This window comes from Monodon monoceros, unplaced genomic scaffold (assembly GCF_005190385.1).
Source record: "Monodon monoceros isolate NGI ecotype Baffin Bay Population unplaced genomic scaffold, NGI_Narwhal_1 Super_Scaffold_12, whole genome shotgun sequence".
Taxonomy (NCBI): Eukaryota; Metazoa; Chordata; class Mammalia; order Artiodactyla; family Monodontidae; genus Monodon; species Monodon monoceros.
Genome location: NW_021703768.1, coordinates 131,023,000 through 131,032,165, shown reverse-complemented (window position 1 = coordinate 131,032,165; position 9,166 = coordinate 131,023,000).

The window sequence follows — 9,166 nt, the reverse complement described above, 5'->3', positions numbered from 1 at the left end:
TTCTCTCTACATAACGCACACTTCAGCCTCTCCGCCTGGCTGACTCTTATTCATACTTTGAGTCTCATTTAAACGTCACTTCTTTCCTGATTCCAACCTATGCCAAGTAGACACATATGTAGCACCCTGTACTGCCCTTCTTTGAGCCCCTACTCACTTTGTGGTTACTGCTAGCTTAATCGTGTCTCCTCCTGGTACACTGGGAGCTCCACGTACACAGGAACCACGTTTAGCTTGTTCATCATTTATTCTCTCATACAGCGCCTGGTATGTGATCGGCACTTAATTATTATTTGTCAGATAAACAAGGAAATTAATAATCAAAAGAAGAAAAGCAAGAAAGTGTTATTTTGGGTGGTCAAGTTGCCTCAAAGGTACTATCACTAGGCATTAACAATCAGGGCTTGGCCTCTGGTTCCCAACTATGAATTCACATTCGAACCATCTGTAGAACTTTTTCAAGATATCAGTTTTTCCACACGCCGGCTAGGTGCCCTTCAATAAACATCTGATGAATTCATATATAAAAAAGCATCAGAGAAGGATACTTTTCTCTTCCAAAAATCACTGCAGCCTCCTCTCTGCTTATTACTTCATCGCCCGACAGTGACTCTTCCCTGCCTTTCCATTTATTTTGATAAGAAACAGAAAAGTAACTGAAACATGAGACAAAGGTTCTGGATTTTAAAAACAACTCCATGATAATAGGCAACAACTCCATGATAATAGGCAATAACGTGCTTGAACCTCAGTTTCTTTATCAAATGAAGGTGGTAGACCATCCTCTGTAGACCTCAAGATAAAGGAGCGTATGTAAAAATGCTTTTGTAAACCTTAAAGCACAAGAGAAGGTAAATTCATTGTATTATGCCAAAACTCAAACACAAGATCACAAATTCATATTCTTCATTTTCTCTGTATCAACCCAGCAGAGAGTTAGAGAAAAGTTCGGACATGAATATGACTAGAAAGGACTAGAAAGGAACAGATCAAAGACTATTTCATTAAACAGATGCTTAAAATTCCATCCAGAATGCATAATGTTCTGAGAGGTTCCTGTCCTGGATTTCTCTATCATCTAATATCTGTGTTTCTTCCAATATTCAATAGCAGCGATTGGCAAACTTTCTCTGTAAAAGGTCAGGGAAAAAATATTTTAGATTTTGAGGGCCGTGCAGGCTCCGTAGCAACTACCCAACTGTGCCGCTGTAGCAAGAAGGAAGCATAGACAACATGTAAACACATAACTGTGACTGTGTTCTAATAAAACTTTATTTATAAAAACAGGCAGTGAACCACATTATTTCTGTGGGCCAGAATTTTCTGATCCCTGTTCTAGAGAGATCCTGAAGAGCAATCTCCCTGTTATAGGTTGAGTTTCCTAGGAAGTAGACTCAGAGATAGAAATTAGCATGTAAGAGGTTTAGTAAGATGGGTTCTTGTGGTCAGCACCTTTGGAAGGGTAGGAAGCAAGACTGGACAAAGCAGAAAGCAGAGCATGATGCAGTCCCAATAAAAGTCTCAGTCAATGACTCTTCAGAGTTGTACCAGGTTGTGTGTAGGGGGCCAAACCTGGTCATTATCCATATCCCATAGCAACTGGTCATTGGGTAGGGCCTGTCCCAAAAAGGGTACATGACCTTAGGCAAGGAGGGGCTCTTCAACTGGGACAATTCCTGTAAGAACTGGCAGCCTGCAGAGCTCCCAATAGCTGGAGGAGGAAGCTCTTCATTCCTGAAGGAGAATCAGGGCCGTGCATCCGATCACCCACCATACTCTCCCTTGACATTTAGCTCTCTGTTCATAAAACTACAATTTGTTTCAGGTCAATGTTTCATCTACATACAATACTTACCTTAAGATAAGTAAGTATCGTAAGATACTTATCTTACGATACTTATCTTAAGTAAGTATCTAACATCACTGCAGCCAGATTTAGAAAAGCTTAGCACCTTAGCATATTCCCCAACTTTCTCTCTGAAAGAACATGGGAAAAAGTCACATCATTCTGGTTCATTGCTTTCTTACATTCCATCCCAAACTCCAATCTCTGGTGGACAAGAATGGCAATATGGCTAGGGGTCATAAAGGGGTTATACAGTCTTATCTAGAGTTAAATAAATGAACTAAGTAAAGTTTGTGGTCTGTAAAAATTCTATGCTAGCATGCAGATAAAGATGGAATCAAAACTACTTACAGATAAATTATTAAGCCAGAAAATCTGCAATGGTCAAAAAGAAACCATGCTTTGAAGTTACTTACGCCCAGCACCATACTGGCTAAAAGGTTACTAGCCAATATCTAGAAACTCAATACCTCCTGCTTTAAATAATGTAGTTAGATCTCTTCGTGTCAGTCTGAGGTTTCTAACTGAGCATCAATCAATTTGCGTTTCTACAACTGAGACACTGAGATGTCTGTAGGTGTATCAGAGGAAAGAAGCCTGGATAGATTGTATAGATTAGCTCCACTTCTCCACGTAAGGTTCCATGAGGGAATCATCTACGATTGGTAACGGTGCTGCCTGGGATCACCTTAATCATCTCTTGACAAGCAAAAATAAAAATCACCTGAGAAATTAGCTATGTTGAGAAAGAAAAAGAGAAAAGATGAGGGGGGAAAGTATCAGGATACAGCCAGGATGCACATTGCAGTCTTCCCTTTATTTTAATTGAATGGTTTGTGTCTTCAGGAAATCTCATTATTCTCCCCAGAGCAGAAGTGCAGAATGAAGGCACAAACCTCATTAACTTTTGAATGTGGAAATCAATAACCTGCAATAAATCTAAGCTGATTTGTTGTCAATAAATCTCCCAAAATACTGTGTTTTGTAGCTGGGGACATTGGAGGGTATGGTAAGAACTTCCATGTCAACATCAAGATGGCATCTGGGGTTTACCTTGTCGGTTTTTACGACCTTTTAACATGAAACGATTTATTGGCATTTACATAGAACACGGTTTTCTGTGGGGTTAACTGTCTGTTTTTTCAGTTGAGAACATATTGGGACCTTTTCTCTTTCCATGACTCTTTTAATAAATGATATGAATAAAAAGAAACAGGCAGGCATCCACTTGGCAGTTCTTTCTCATGTACCTGCCCTGAAAAGGAAGAACAGAGCCCATACTGAGGAACTGGGAAAAGGTTCCTTGAGCCTAAAACTGGCTTTACTCATGACTAGCACATAGTAGGCACCTAAAAAAATTTGCTGAAAGAGTAAATGATGGCCATGACCTTTGAAAATCAACCTTTGCTACCTAAGTATATATATTTACTATGTATGTATTGTTACACATGTGTTATACCTATGTATGTATATGTGTATACATGTGTATGTGTATACATACATAGATATGTACACTTCTATTACATACACACATACATATATATAAAATGTCTGAGCAAGGGTGGGATACTTGCCTATTTATCTTGCAAAAGAACAAAAAAGAAGGGGACAATAAAATATTAACCAGTTATGGAGAAATGATTGGGAAACAAGATGACAGGAAACCCAAAGGACCATGAGGCTGTGTTACAATGAAAACTCCATGAGAGCAGCTTCTCTGTGGTGTTCACCACTAAGCCCTAGTGCCTGAAACAGTGCCTAGCATAAGGCAGGTACTTGGCAAGTGTTTCATGGTTGAATGGATGGATGCATGCATGGGTGGGTAAGTGGGTGAGGAAACATTTATTATTAGTAGGAGAAGTAGGACAGTCATTTGAGATTTCTGTGAATGGTCTACATGGAGAGCAGAGAATATCTGTAGACTAAAGCAACAGGATCACCCCTTGGTATACATAACAAGGGACCAGCACTCAAATTGCTCTGTCCTGTGCTTTTGGATAGGAGAAGATGTTTGTGTTCCAGTGCGGTGCATCAAAACTACAAAATGTGAAAGAGCAGGTCCCTATCATGATGTCTTATCTCACTGATATCTTCTCTGGTAAGTCTAATGGAACCACTCTACATGTAATAGGGAAGAACAAATCTGACTCCATATTGGATCTGTTTTTCTTACCTTTGTATTCTATTGCTTTTTCTATAAGTTAATCACTAAAAGAATGTTGCCTATAGCCTGAAATATACAGGATAGCCCATTCTCAAGGCTCTCACCTTTAAAGGTGTAACACTTTTCTATTCATGTAGAGATAAAAAGTTGCAGAACAAAGAATAATATTTGTCTTGTTGGAGGTTTATAGGAACACTATGGCCACACCTACATGGACAGCTGCAAGAACAAAGGATTCTAGCACCAAGAAGTTCACACCAACCAACCACACCCCCTCCCCTTTTAGCATAAAAGAAGCCTGAATTCTAACTCAGGGAAGAGCTCTAGTGTTCTTTGGGACACTAGTCTACCATATTCTTGGTCTGCTGGCTCTCCAAATAAAGACACTGTTCCTTGTCCCAACAACTCATCTCTCGATTTATTGGCCTGCTGTGCAGCAAGTAGTACAAGCTTGGACTCAGTAACATGTAGATCTCAGAACACCATTGAGCCTTCTGACAATCAGACTCAGGATTGAAGTGCTCCCAAGAGGAAAAGCCACCGCATTGCTTTAGCATCAAAGGGAGGGCTCATTTCACCCTCGCATGCAGTGGCTCCAGTTCAGGTTTAGTCGCAATCATTCAACCAGATGCTGCTGACACTGCTGGTTTCCCCCCCACCCACTAGAGGTCCTGTGCACTAGGCTTTGTTACTTAATGAGTTGAAATTCTTTCCCTAAATAAGGGAAGAAGAAAAGGTAAAAGTTATTGTACAAGCTTCACACTTCCACCAAGTGACATGCCATTGCTCAGCTTGATCTATTTAATGAAGACCTTTTAAAAGGATATTTCTCAAAAGTGTCATCCCCAGGCCAGCTGCATCGACGTCATCTGGATGGCAGTTAACAGTTCAGATTCCCAGGCCCTGCTACCAGTGATACAGGTCATAGGTCAGAGATAGGGCCAAGGAGTCTGCATTAACAAGCACCCTAGACAACTTACAAGCTCCCTGAAGTTAGACACCTGTGATTCAAAAATAAATGTCCGTCCCTCCTCCTCTGTAAGAGTCTCACAAACACCTGGTCCTCACTGATACCGAAGTAGCTGGTAGCATAGTCAAGAAAAAGTTCTGAGTCAGTACGCAAGTGCTGTGCATCTGCTGTGTGACAGGCGGTAGAGGCTGGTGGGTAAGCTGTGTCCCCTGGTGTGAGGCTACCTGAGTCTGAACTCCAGCTCTGCCACTTACTTGCGGTAAGCAAGTTAATTAGCCTCCTCACAACTTAGTTTCCTATTTGCCAAATGAGGGTGATAACCATAGCTCCTCTCATTTGAGTGTTAAGACAGAACCAGGCCCAAGGTAAGTGCCCACTAAGATTTACTGTTATTCTTCCTATGTCATAGGAACTGGGGATAATCTGTGAAAAAAGAGACAGATGCCTGCCTTCTTGATGCTTGAAAATAACAGGAAATGCGGGCATTAAACACAATCTCTTAACAATGTATTAACTAAATACAAGTGTGAGAGTGCGTAGAGGGAGAATCGCTGGGGGTTATTGGTATGTACAAGACCACGAGCCTAACAGTGATCCATTAGGATTGAGCTACCTGAGTTAGGAATTGTTTGGCAAAAGCCATGGGTAGTAAAAACCAGGTTCCGAGAGTCTCAATATTTTACACTCTGATCTTTAAAGATTTGGTAAAATTGCCCTCAGAAAAAATTATGTCTTGCGCATTTTACTGGGAAGTTCTTTTAAATTGTTTTCTATTAAAAAAAAATTCATTTACACTCAAAAAACAAAAAAGAATCCAGTCCCATTCTTGCCTCTAAATGAAAGTACAGGAGTCCAAGGCAAGTTCATCCTCTTTCCGAACCTAATTGTCCAACCTATAAAATAGGGGGCTTGGCTAAGATGACTTCAAAGGCCCTTCCAGCTGTGGCAGAGCAGCAGGACAGACAAGAGGCAAGCTTTGCAGAGACTGGGGCACCAGAGCCAGGCAATGAGAGCCAGAGGCTCCCTCCAGGAAGGGAGGTGAAAAGAAAGGATGGGGGGGGCGGGGATGGGGGGGTGGGGAGTGGGGACCAGGGGTCAAAACCAATCTTCCTCTTGCCAAAGTTCTCCTCAGCTTGTCCCTGCAGACATAATGCTTTGGTCGAAGGCATTCTTTTCAGAAATCGTACTTCTGAAGAAGAGTGACAGTAGAAAATACGGCCATGTGATATGTGGGGGAAACAGTATCCGGCTTATTGTTTGGGTCTGTGGAACAGTGAAATACATATTTTCACTCGCCCTAAGTTAATGGAAAAGCAGTTTAGAAACAAAGGGAGGGAGGGGAGAGAGGAAGGGGGAAGGAGGTCCAAAGACGGAGGGGAGGAGGGGGACAAGCAAGAAGGAGGGAAATACAAGGAAATGAATCAGCTCAAAGTTGGGGCAACGCCTTTAAAAGGCAGAGTTTGCAATTCCATAGCTCACACACAGCTGCTTCTCTCTGCCCCCCTCAACTTAGACTTGGTTCTAACTACATTACAGAACCTTTCAGTGGCTTCATCTCTCCTCATGTATTTCCTAAGTAGCGATAATAGATGAATGACAAGAACTACCAACCTACTCCCAAGGTCAAGATTGGAAACTGCCTTTATGTAAGTGAGAAAAATTTTTAGATTAACCTGTCTGCCTACATGAACTCTTTTTTCTGTTACAAACATTATCTCGAGCTGGAAAGAGAAGACACAGAGTAGAAAGATGGAATGTTAAAAGCCCGCCTCATTTTGCAAATGGAGAGAAAGGGGCCCCGAAAGAGCTGTGACCTGCCCAGGGTCGCTGAGCAAGGAGGTGGCAGGGCTGAGAGTTCCATACAAGTCACCTGTCAACTAGGCCTAGTGAGACACAGTCACAAGGATACGAGGGAACATTTTGTATTTTCACAGTTACATACATACTGCAATAGGTATTAGGACATGGCATAGGTATTACCACATGGCATCCATGATTTGGGGGACATCCGTGATTTGGGGGACATCATGGCTTAGGGCAAAGCTAAATTATCTATATATAAAATGTAAATCAATTTAAGGGACAATATTGGGTCCAATGGAATTGTTGATACATGGGTAGCCAATAGCTCCTGACCAGGTCTCATATTATTGAGAGAGACCATGTTTCTAGTCCTTCAGTGAGAGAAAAAAAAAAAAGGCTCAAAACTGCATCTAGCCTGCGAACCTCCGGAGCATCCTCTGAAAAGTTTTAACAGCTCACCTTGCAGCGTCTCCTCCCCTTCCTTGAGTAAGCCTGGGAAGTGAGATTTGGGTGTTCAAAGGAGTCAGACAAGCATAATATTATATATACACTCTACATCCATCTCCTGTATGAAACCTCACTGTTCTTGCATAACAAAAAGTAAATATTTACCGTGAGCCAGGAGAGGTAGGGAATGATCAGCACTTGGGCCATCAATCACAGTGAGCCATGCTCCCTTTTTTTGTTGTTTGCGGTACGCGGGCCTCTCACTGTTGTGGCCTCTCACGTTGCGGAGCACAGGCTCCGGACGCGCAGGCTCAGCGGCCATGGCTCACGGGCCCAGCCGCTCCGCGGCATGTGGGATCTTCCCGGACCGGGGCACGAACCCACGTCCCCTGCATGGACAGGCGGACTCTCAACCACTGCGCCACCAGGGAAGCCACATGCTCCCATTTTAACAACCCTTGTAAGAGAGGGCAGGCAAGGATGGCGAAGACTGGCCGGGAGATAAGAGTTTTGTCAGAGGAGTCAAATGGCTCCAAGCGGAGGAATATAAGGTGAGTTGTTCACGCGTGCCGCCTGTGAAGGGCCCTGAAGATGGGTTTATAAAGTTGAGGCAGAAAGGTGCAGTGGTGAGGAACACAGCCTCTGCAGCTGGACCACCAGCTCCTCCACCTACCAGCTGTGGGAACTTGGCAAGACAATTCCAGCTACCTCTGTGACGTGGGGATAATAGCACGATCCACTTCATAGGGTTGCTATGAGGATTAGATGAGGCAATACAGGCAAAGTGTTTCTAACAGTAGTGGGGGCAAAGAAAGTGCTCAATAAGTATCTCTAGGAGAGCAGAAGACAATAGCCTCTCTTGGCTGAAAGAAGATGGCTTGAGGGTGGTACTCAATCTGTTAGCTGTCATGCACTCGGCTACCCAAGAACTCAATCAGCTGATTTAGAACTTGTGTAACTATCTAAGCTCACACCGCCAGGAAGAAGCAGAGCTACGATTTAAGCCTAAGCAGTTTGGCTCCAGAGCCCATGGCCTTAATCTTTATCCCTCTTAAGAGATCACATACACTTATTTTTCTTTTATTCTTTCCCTGCTAGTCAGCTTTCTCTCCAGGTATAGGAATTGACTGATTCTCCATGGCAAAGGTAAAGTGCTCAAGTGAAAATAAAAGCAGGAAACAAGGGTCGCAAAGCTTATATCGTAGGCCCAAATGGAATGGCTGGAGGAATGGAAATGTTTACGCCTGGAGCGGGGAATAGTTCAGCAGAGGATAAATCTCTGTGTGTTGAGGAGACCTAAGATGAAGAAGGAAGACCAGCCCATTCCTCAGGGCTCAAAACAGAGACTTAATTCCACCAAGCAAGAGGTTATGAGGAGAGAGATTCCAGTCCAATGTCAGAAGGAACATTCCAGGGGCTATCCCATAGTAGCTGAGAACTTAAATTCAATCAGACAAATCCCAGCTCCACCTCTGACTATTTCTGTGACCCTGGACGAGTTATATGACCTCTCTAACTAAGCCTCCATTTCTTTGTCTATTACTGAGGAGGGCTTAGCAGTACCCATCTTGTAAGACCAATGCAAGGTTTAAATGTGATAAAGCATGTAAAAAGGTTAACATAGCTTATCATAAGTCCTCAGGGCATGTTGGCTGTAAACTGGCCTAGATTTCGAATGAACGTAAATATTGTTCTGAGTAGATATTTCTTTATATTTTCTTCTTCTCTAGAGACTTTTAATTTAATTTTTGTCCCTTTTTTAAAAATGTATGCATTTTTATTAACCATTTTTATTACATGTATATTTTTATATATATTTATTATAAGTATAGTTAATTTACAGTGTTGTGTTAGTTTCAGGTATACAGCAAGGTGATTCAGTTATATATGCGTGTATATATATATACATATATATATAGTTTTTCAGGTTCTTTTC